Here is an 11086-nt window from a genome sequence, read left to right as displayed (position 1 = left end):
TTGCTGCTTATGCGAGTGAGTTTTGGGGTGTAATACAAGAAGAATTACAGGCGAACAATTCGACTTTGGAAAGGCAAAAGTTTGAACATATTTCAATGCGCGCCACAGCCAAGAATTCTGCAAGCTATAGATCCTGCAGCATCCCTTTTTCCTTGCAACTTCTTTTCTCTCTTTTGTGTGTGTTGTGCGCCGGGGAAGTTTCGGCGGCTGAGAGTCAGCGAGATACCTTGAGAACTTTAACCCTCGGCCGCATTCCTTTCGGGGCGTTTCCGGCTCCTTCGAGAGCGCGTGTGTGTGTGTTTGTGAGAAATTTAATATTTCGCCTGGTGTAGGAGAGATGCTTTTCTTGCAGAGATATTCCGTATAAATCACATTCTTCAGCCTCTCGGTGTGCGCGCCGGAGAACTCCTCGCCGGAGGTCCTCGAGCCATATGCCTAACTAAATACACCCGAGCGAGGAATTCCGGGGATTCTACAGACTGGCGCACCCTTTGTCACACACGATAAGACAGGAATATCACATATGGCGTCTAATTTCCGACATTAATACCCCGAACGGCGGCAACGGGGGGTGAATAGTCGCAGGGCGACATTCCCAAATAGATGCCAAAGCAACTGTCGACGTGTCTCGCGAATCCCATATCCTCAGCCTGATCAGAAAATCGCATATTTCATCCTCCGCTCACTGCCGAATCGGCACAATACTTTTTATCCTTGCGAACAGAGGTGATGCCAAGGGGGAAATAGTGGAGCTGGAAGCTTTACAACAACTATTGACATTTCCAGACAAAAGTTTCCAGGCGATATTTGTGAAAATTGTTCTTGAAGACACATTTCTAGATAATAAACTTTCAATTGATCTTTATTAAGAATATTTCTAACTTATTATTACTTTAAAAATTAAGGTTATGTTTGAATTTGACGCTATTTTTACCACATTTTCTAGAATTTCGCGTTTATTCATTAAAATCAAATGCTTAATTCAACAAATAAAAGGAAATAATTTCAGTTGAGACGTAAAGATTGATATTTCAAACGTTATTTATGCGTTTATGCAACTTTATATTCAGTTCATATTAAATAAGCTGTCAAAGTTATGAATTTGTGAAACTGTGATGCAAGATTACGATTCATAACATTCATGAAACGTTTCAAACCTTTATAGCGTCTAATTCTTATAACTTATCGAGTAAAATCAAGAAAAACTCTTGGAAGAAACCAGAAAAATTGCCTGAAGAGCAAGAAAATACAGATTTATTGCATTCATCTCGTCATTTGTTCACATTTCAATGCACCAGATTGAGGTTATGTGTTTCCGGACAACTGATTAATGTCCCAAAGCATTTGCAAGCAACATTTAAAACTGAATAACTTTCAAACAGCTGAAATTCGTATTAAATAAACTTTCAACTTTGCCTCGCAACGCTTTCTCGTTTGTATTTCAATCGTACTTTACACTAGCGCCGCCTGGCGGCCGCCAATATAAGCTATAAAAAGCGTAAAGTCGCAAAATCAATTCATATTTCTTACGAATTGAAATTTGGGATCTGTGAAGTTGCAACGATATATCTTAGAAAAGCATTTTCGAGGCTCTGTTCTGAATTCTCGCAAACACAATATCTCCCCCTTGGGCGGACAAGGAGGGGGAGAAACTTATCGACATCGGCGGATATGATGTGTTTTAAAATGCGCCGAGAAGGGCAGAAAAAGTGAAAAATATTTATGGGACACTCTCAGTTCCACCCACAGCGAGTCTCTTTAATGTGACATAAAAAGATTAATGGGCAACAATATGTAAAAGTTTCGATTTGGTTTTGTGCTGGAATAAAGCTCGCTTCCAAACAAGACTGCCATTTGCTTCGCTGAATTATACATCAAAATATCTCTATATATATAGGAGATTTCTCTCCGACACTTTTCTTTGCAACTTTTCGCTCGAGTTGGTGGAGGAGAAGAAAAAAAGAAACGGGAATCATTCCAACAAGTTCTTGAGAAAACGAATAATTTACGTGTCATTTCTCTATTGAGATGCGGAGAAAAAGCTCCGTCTGATGAAAGTTAGAGGGTGAAAGCAATTTTATTGGGGTGTGAGAAGATAGTTTTCTCGCGAAAAGCCAATGAAATTCTTCGTTTCTGCAATCAATGTCGAAATGTTATCAATATTGCTACGAGGATTTTTGGAAAAGTGAAATCAATTAAGGATTTTTCATTGGTGATTTCTCTCGAGGAATTTCACGCCTCAATAAATTCCCATCTACCCCAATGAGAAGCTTCTTTGGTCACCTTTTTCGAGAGAGCGAAGAGCTTTTATCACCTGAAAATTACATTCATTCGCATGCCCGAACTTTCTCAAGGCGCTCCGATGAAAAGTGCGAGGAGGTGGGAAATGATGGAAAAACATTTGACGAATATAAATTGGACACTCCAGCAACTTGTCCTTGATCCCCAGCTATTCCTGGCCACGGATGACATCCAATTTCCCCAGACAGGTGGAAATTCACAGGGCGGAAGACTCTCGCGCTCACACTGACTTCTTTGATTGTGTGCTCTGGAGTGAGATAATTGAGAAATTATGCCATCGATTGAGAAATTCCCTCCCACGCGGCAGAATCCCGTGCAAGATCTCGGCCGGCGCAAAAAGGACCTCCGGAGAATCTCTGCTCCTTTTTTTTCCTCGCCGCGCCTCGTCGAGGATGAAGAGTCCGCCGTCCGTGACAAATATTACTCGTAAATTTCTCCCGTTTCTCCTGTTTTCTTCCAAGAATCACACTATATATATGGTAGTGAATGTGTGCCGAGGAAAATTCACCCATGGAAGTTAGTTCAACTGTGAAGTTCATTTTTGTCTCTGTGTATTTTCTTCTTTATAAAATTTATATTTCTCACTCAGTGATATTTTATCGGATGTGACAATTTTCGGCAAGGCGGAAATCGATGGAAAACTGGACAAACTCGCCAGTGAATCGATACAGAAACTGCGGCATCAATGCATCAATGAGTGCAGAAATAATTCCATCACGAGCCACAGTGACAAGCATATAAAACAGACATAATTACAGTCACTCATTAAACTATGGCATTGTTGAAGATCCTTTCTATTCACCACTTTAATGCACCACTTAATTGAGTTGCAATTCAAAGAGGAAATATGTTTCACCTACAAATTTAAGCATAATTCTGCATTTCTTTGTGTTTTTCTTAATAAAACGAGTAGAAAAACGAGACAGTTTTTCAGTACAGCTCAGCAAAAGTACTTAAGAAGTGGAAGTGTTCAAAAGTTGATTGACAAAATTATCTCAATACTTCGGATTTCTTTGGATTTTTACACAAAAACAATCGTAATAATACTTTTCTAGGTTATGTAAAGAATCACGGATAGATTTAGTGAATAATCCACATTTTGCGCATTAATTCTTATGCTTGAGTCCGAGAAAAAAGTTATTTATTGACAGAATTAAGCTTTTGATGCCACGAAACACTGGTAAATTGTATTGAACTCGGACATAACCTCAAAAATAGTCATTTTGATATCAAAAATGTACATTTTAGAGAAATTTCTTCATGATTTTGACTCTCAATCAGCAATAAGCAGATGATTTTGTTATCTAAAAACCTTCTAAAGTGAATTTTTGAAGATTTCTTGGTTATATTTTGAGGTTATGATCGGAAAAGAAGTCCTAAAGAGCGTTTTTAAATGAATTTCTGCAGAAATATCGGATTAATGATGGAAACAGTGTAAAAACTTCACGTTCTAGAAGTGTTTGATGGTTAATTTGGAAGTTTTATTTTATTATCTCCCCCTTGTTTTTCACAAAAACACATCTTTTTGGCAAGAAATAGATTTTCTAACTATTCTTTCGATACAAAAGCTCGTAATTTACAGAAAATACGGTGAGAAATGTATAGAAACAATTCAAGAACTTTTGGAAAATGGTGAAAAGTTTTAAAGTGTTTCCCTATATAAAATTTAAAGATAACGCGAAGGAAGTGATGAAATGTTCATATATAGAAGAGCTTTGATATTTTTTTCTAATTACAGCACAAAAACCAATTAACAAATTCCTGTGTGTTTCTGAGAAAATTGTCAATCATGGCTTTTCTCAGTAATTACATGGAGAAATCTCGCTGGTGCTTTTCCTCATTTGCTCTCAAAATGTTTTAGAAATGGGGAAAATTGCTGAAAAATCTCACAGTGGAAGTCAATTTGAGTTCTCTGACGGGGCTTCGCTTTAATCTCCATCGCAGTGTAAACAGTGGAGATGATCCCACTCAAAAGGACTCCAATTTAATCTACACACATAATAAACTTTGACTCGTGAGAGCTTAAAGTCCCATTGAGCTTCATTTTTTTTCCACACACCGCGCGTCCTCTTCAATGTGAGAATTTTTCACATTTTCCCAGGCAGTTTCCCAGGGTGGGTGGAGAGATGTCAGTGGCCGTGCGAAAGCTCACCCTCGCTTGGCGTATTTGTGACATAATTGGAGGGACACTTTAATGGGGTTGTTTTCATCTTCATCACGGGCTGTGCGCTGAAAATCCACCCCCACACACACACATACTGAATGTTTTTGCAATTTTGGCAGCTGTTCATCGCTACTTTTTCCACCCTCTGACGGCGCTTGGGTGGAAAAAAAGTAGAAGAAGTTCTCCGGATGTGTCGTCGTGTGTATCAACAAGATAAATACGAGCCTGTGCTTTTTTACATTTGTCAATAAACTTTTATATCTCTGAATACAAATTTGGATTATTACTAAACATTCAGACACACACGCATATTTACATATCTTCCACGTCGTTCAGCGCCCGAGATTCAATTTATTCCAATACAATTCCAGCCTCCCTTTTCCCACCCTTGCCGATGAAAGCTCGGCTGGATGGCAGGAGGAGCTTTTGAGCTGTGTGTGTGTGTGCTTTGGCGTGAGGAGTGAGAGACAAAAGATGTGAAAGAAAGTGGAATAAATCCACGGCAAAACTTCGCAGCTTTCCAACACTTCTCAAGCACTGACGGTGGGAAAAAAAGGATAGAGAAGAGAGAGAGTTGGTGAGTGATAAGGAGGACTTTTGCATTAGATCAAGATGAAAAATTCATACAAAAGTCTGATTGAAATTCATGCAAATTACAATGATTTTGATGGAGCTTTTTACAATTGCAAATGCGAGCTTTAAAAGACTGTCAAGTTGCGTAAAAATCATTCACAATCTGCGTCAAAAGTTTGTCTCCAATTCCATTCACATATAGTTTCATGAGTTTGTGCGGAAAAGTAATTAAAATAGTGCACCGAAAAACACTTCCGGCGATAAACACAAAGTTTGACTCTTTCGGGTAAAGTGAATTTATTGAGAAATGTTGCGGAAATCTCGCATCTTTCACATAAGCAACTTTGGCTCGCACAACATTCACTCTTTTCTTTGCGCTCCTCGCGAACACAAGAGCACATAAATCTGCACAAAGAGTGGTGATGGTGGCGCAAGGTGTTCTCAGCTTTCGCTCCCATTCACAGAAAACCAGCACGCGCTTCCCGCGGTTATTGTTTCCCCGCAGCTTTCTGTCTGTGTGCTTGCAAAGCTCCCTCCGAAGGGTGACTCGAAGCTGCGCGCTTGTTGGGGAGGATTTGACTGGTCGAGGGCGGGGTTGTTTAGTAGCTGTTGCACTTTCGAGGGTGTTCAAATACACAGCATTGCTGGAGCGTCGAGATCCTTAAGATGAATTGACGTCTATCCACGCGAGGAGAAACTGTAAGCAATTCATGAGATTTCTGCCCTGACAAAGTGGCAATCCTGCATTCTTAGACTCCACGGCACTCCCGAAGGGCGATTTGGAATCTAATTTCGCAGGGTTTCACACTCTGTCCGGGCTGAATTGAGTCCAGTGAGTCACAGCAAGGGGGAGATATTCCGGGCAGAAGCGTTGAGAAGTGAAAATCTGGATTATCTTGTTCTAAAAAGCTTCTTTCCACCCAATTTAGAGCTCTTTTGTGAACTTCTTTGATCTTTTTCGCTTATAAATATCGATCCTCATGAGTTTTTTTTAAGGTTATGTGACTAATTCATGATTAAATTGATTCATAACCTAAAAAAAAACATTTATTCTGATGCATTAAGTGGGGAAAAGATGTATTTTTAAGTGGTAGGATAAGTAAAAATATTTGTATTCATTGATTTGAAGGGTTTCTAGGAGTAAAATCGATTTTAATGTCAATCATAACCTCAAAAATATCACAATTAAGAGTTTTCTGCGTCATTTTAAGGTCAATTAATCTCACAAATTATTGAGAATCCTTCAAAGATTCAGATAAAAAGCCTTAAATGAATGTCCTCATCAAATCCCAATCATTTCTCAAAACATATCTTGATTTCTTAATAGTCGTGCTGAAATTTTAGCATGTTTTCTGATATAATATTGAAGATCTATTGGAATATCTCCCCCTTGGGTGTCCGGTAAGCACAAAAGGGACTTCTTTGGGAGAGAGTTCAGGATGTGAAAAGAGGAGCGAGAGTTGCGATTTGTCCCATGTGACACGGAGAGTGCGGGGAAAAGGCAATGAGGAAATTCCTTCCTTCGCTGTTGTGTGGCGAAAGTTTATTCTATTGCTTGACCAAATCAAATTCACAACAATATAGTGTGGGAAAATCGGTGCGACTGCTGCGGAAATGATTTTGACAACTTATGAAAATGCTATTATGTAAATTCTTCCCGGCGAGCAGAGGAAAGTTTTGCCCGGGAAGCGGAAATAGATTTTTCAGTTGGTGCGGTGCGTCAACAAGCCACCCCTTTTCCACCCCCCCCTCGGCGTTGGGGTGTGGGTGGCTTCGATTTGTGACATCTTGGGCGCCCCAAATGCGTGTATCCACTCAATTATTTATCCCCCCTGCGGAGCAGCCTCTCTGTGTTGTACAATCAGAATTTGTCGCCAATTACAAGAAGGGCCAAATTCCACTCGGATGGCTTCGCCCAACACCATGACACACATCCCGGCTACGTGCCCAGAATCGGCGATTGGGTGGCAATCCACCCACTTTGCCGCTTAATTGAATTTTGATTTTATCCGCATGCAAGTAGAAGAAATCCAATTGTTTTAATGATCTACTCCTTGTCTTTTTCGCCACGACACGAAGGAAAATTCTCAACAGTCTTCGCTCTCTTTCTCTCGCCCAACTGCGATGATCTTGAGAAACTCATTTTCCCGAGGACCTCCTCGAGCCCCAGTGTGTGTGTGTGTGTCTGCTTAGGAATATGTATTTTTAGTCCGTGAGCAACACTGCAGACTCCTTCGCACTTGAAGCTTTCTGACGAACAAGCAGAAGCTCTCGCTTCAGTGCACAGTTATGAGAAGCTGTCGTGCATCAGAATTTCCTTGGCGGGTCGGTGAGATGGAGAGGATTTCCATTACAAGGATTTCCACCCTCCTCCTATATTTCAGGAATGCCACACGAATTGATGAGCAGCTTCTTCTTCTCCCTCAGTAACAATATTGGGAGAAATTCCCTCTGAGCTTTTTCCACCACGGAATATTTATTAAATTTTATCTCACACAATTTGCTCCTCACAATCACAGCGAAACACCCTGTATCGCTCCGCCACTTCCCGCCATCGTCAGGACATGCTGAAGGAAAGCGCAAACCTTTTCATTACAGGACGAGAGCGCATGAAGAGAGCGAGCAAAAAATCTAGATATGCAGGAACAGGTAATTTTACAGGTGTCTGAGCCCATAAGAAGTTTGGATAGCATCGAGAGTAATTTTACACTATTGCATCTGCACCACACTCAACTTCTCCAATGCGCTCCAATTAGTTCTTCTGCTCCGCAATACAGGAGAGCGGGGCGACTTGGAAGAGTGATTCGGAGTGCGAAATAATATTCAAACAGTCTTGAACTTGAAATTTTTAGACTGTTTAACCTTAAAATCCCTTTTTTGGGTATATTTTGTTACCCATAACCTAAAAATATCACTAGAAAATCTTTAAAACTCTGTTTGAAAGCTTTCTAACACACAAAATCATCGTTTATAATTTGCCAATGAACTCAAAACTACTGATTCAGAGTCAAAATCGTCCAGAAAGTTGTCTAAATTGACATTATCCAAGTCAGACTGACTATTTTTGAGGTTATGTTCGACATTATCGCAATTTGTTGTGTTTTTCAGCATCAAAAGTCCAGAAAAGCAATGTTTATTGGATGCAAATGCTTAATTCTGTCAAAGAATGTAAGAATTGATGTGGTAGAATACGAATTACTCACTAAATCTTGGTTTTTGGTTCTTTACATAACCTAGAAAAACAATTATTATGATTGTTTCTACGTATAAAGTAAGAGAAATCCCAAGAATCGCGACGATTTGGCAATAAAAAGTACTCAAGAAAGGATTTTTATAGATTTTTGAACACTAAGACCACTTTTGATCAATATTTCCTCCTTGATTTATCGAGTTTTTCTTGGAAAATTTATTCTGTGAGCTTAATATGACAGATTTGACATTGAACACTGAACAACACAAACGTAATTCTTGTAGAATCAAAACTCCAATTCTAAAAATACCACTAAATATTTAATACTTGGTTACAATATTGCGCAAATGGAATATTTGATGGGAAAATTGAATTTTTAACATAAAATTGTCGCTTCAATTCAAAGAATTATAGTGATAGAAATTCTCCTGGAAAATCGTCACTTATTCACAATGGAATTTACAGAATCCCTTGTGAAATTGATAGCGATTTATCATTTGCCTTTTCCCAAAACTTTTCACTCTTTCAGTGTGGCAGTTGATAAAGTGGGTACAATTGTGTAAGAAAAGTCCAGTTGCAGAGTTAGAATTTTCTTGTTAATCGCTAGAATTGACATTCAAAAGCTCCTCTTTGACATGCTGAACTCTGCTTTTGCTTCTCTTGGACACAATTTCCATAAATAGTGGTGCAAAGTATTAGAAACTTTGCTCTAAATTGACTCATGAAGTTTCTACTAATTCTGTGTGGTGGAAATTGGGTGCTCAAAGAAGCCCATCTTGTCGCTATGCATACGAAATTTGGGAAGCCGAAGGAGAAGGAGCTTTTGGGGGTGTGAGTGAGGAAAGTATATAATTCAATTTGTACTTTCATTCTCAATTAATCGAATTAATACGCAATAATTGGCAAGTGCTGAACTTTCCATGGCTTGGGGGAAAAATTAAATGGCACAATGGGGTGGCTTTGGGGGGTGGCGACGAAGGTGCAACGAAGCATCTTCTGCACACACACACACACATGGAACCGAAAAGCTCTCTAATGGAGTCCATGGAGTAATTAAAAAGCAATTAAGCGCGCACCATCAATTAATACGTACTCACAAATACCTGTCCTGGGCGAGATGCACAATGTGGATGGCCATTAGGTGGCACGATGGCGTTGAATAGGTGAAAATTGGCTCCTATTGTCGTCGCTACATCGTCTGGAGAGTGCGTGGAGAGTGGCTAATAGCGTTTCGTTTCATAAAATTCCACACAATGCGCCATCGCATCTTCCCCGAATTGAGATGAATGCCCTGGCACATTCCACATGCTCGCACACGACGTTTGGAGTGAGAAGTATAATAATTATATGGTGAGCTGCAGTGAAAAAAAAAGGGTGCACAATTGCACAATTTCCAGATAATTTAACTTTATGGGTGCTTCATTGGTCCTGCGGAGCTTCATTATCATTTTTTTGTTCGTCCATCGCGAGCTGCACATTGCTTGGAAAAATGCAGTGGGAAATTAATTGGAGCAAGAGAGCATGTACATAAATTCGGGATCACCTTCTGCGGTCGTTCGCTCAATGGCGAAAACCCACCCTGTGCAATATATTTTCCCAAACCCACCAACGGAGCTTTTCTTGCACGATATATAACGCGTGGATTTTTCAGGGAAAACTTGGAAGCTCTGCAGTGGATTTAATTAATAAATCCACAGTGAAATACAATAAATTCACTCTCACTCACAGTCAAGTGTAACTTTGCAAAAGGGCCAAGAAATAATTAGCTGCTCAGCATCATTTATAGCTCAATGGAATCCGAATACCCTCAAGCTTCCCTTTGTGGACTGTTCAGCATTGAGGGGTAGGAAAAAAGAGAGGGAATTTCCTGTGGTTTTTCTATGCTGGAAAATGCACTGAAATGGCATTTTACTTGTGGGAAATTCCCTGAGAAATATTAATAAAAGTATTTCTATCATCAAAATGCAATCATGAGCTTGTAATTAATTTCAGAGAGTTAATTATGAGTATTTCTCTGAGACAGTTTTAACATTTTACATCAATTTTACAAAATGTGAAAGCACAATTTCAGTGATGCAAATGATTTGTGGCGGCTTTTCTCTCTCTCTCTTTGAGAAAACGCATTATCCATTTGAGTGCGTGGGTTTGGAAAAAGTGCCACAATAATTGCAACTCAGAGAGTCTGACAAAGCACGGGGGAGCTTTGATGGCACTCTTGCAAATGAGGAGGAAGAATGTCATCGAGAGCTCTTCTGGCGACAGAAGTGGAAAAGAGCTTTTTGCTGGGCGTAACAAGTAATATCGAATGAATGAAAATGGAAGAGGGAGAGAAAATACAATTGCATTATGTTGTCGGCGAGTGAAGAGACTTTTTTTTCTCTCTCTCCGTGAGACGTAAAAACATTGAAAAGCTCCGCAAGTAATCTAGAGCTTACTTTTGTCACACAAGTCGATGAGGATGATGCAAAAGTGATGAAGAAGAGTCTTTAAAGAGGACTTTTGTTGAGTTTATTTTAAGCGGGAAAATTGCACGAATTTTCGCATGAAACTTAGTCAAAATATGTACTATTTTAATGACTTCAAAGTAACACACAAACAATATATTTGTGTGTTGGAGTTTCGCATGAAGCGCTGAATAACATTTGCTATATATCGGGTTTTGTACTTATAAAACACCCCGAAGAGCGATGCGAATTTGAAAGGGATTCATTCTCATCTGCTGCGGAATTCTCCATCTCATCGTCGACTTTTCTGCAATTCCACCCACCCACCAAGAGCCGCAAGAATGATGAGCAAGAAGCTCTCCTCATAAATTATTTTTCCCCATCGGATGGTGTCTTCTTTGTCTCGCTGGCTGT

The sequence above is a fragment of the Phlebotomus argentipes genome, unplaced genomic scaffold (genome assembly GCF_947086385.1).
Source record: "Phlebotomus argentipes unplaced genomic scaffold, Phlebotomus argentipes genome assembly contig_2, whole genome shotgun sequence".
Lineage (NCBI taxonomy): Eukaryota > Metazoa > Arthropoda > Insecta > Diptera > Psychodidae > Phlebotomus > Phlebotomus argentipes.
Note: the sequence above shows the minus strand (reverse complement) of the source record.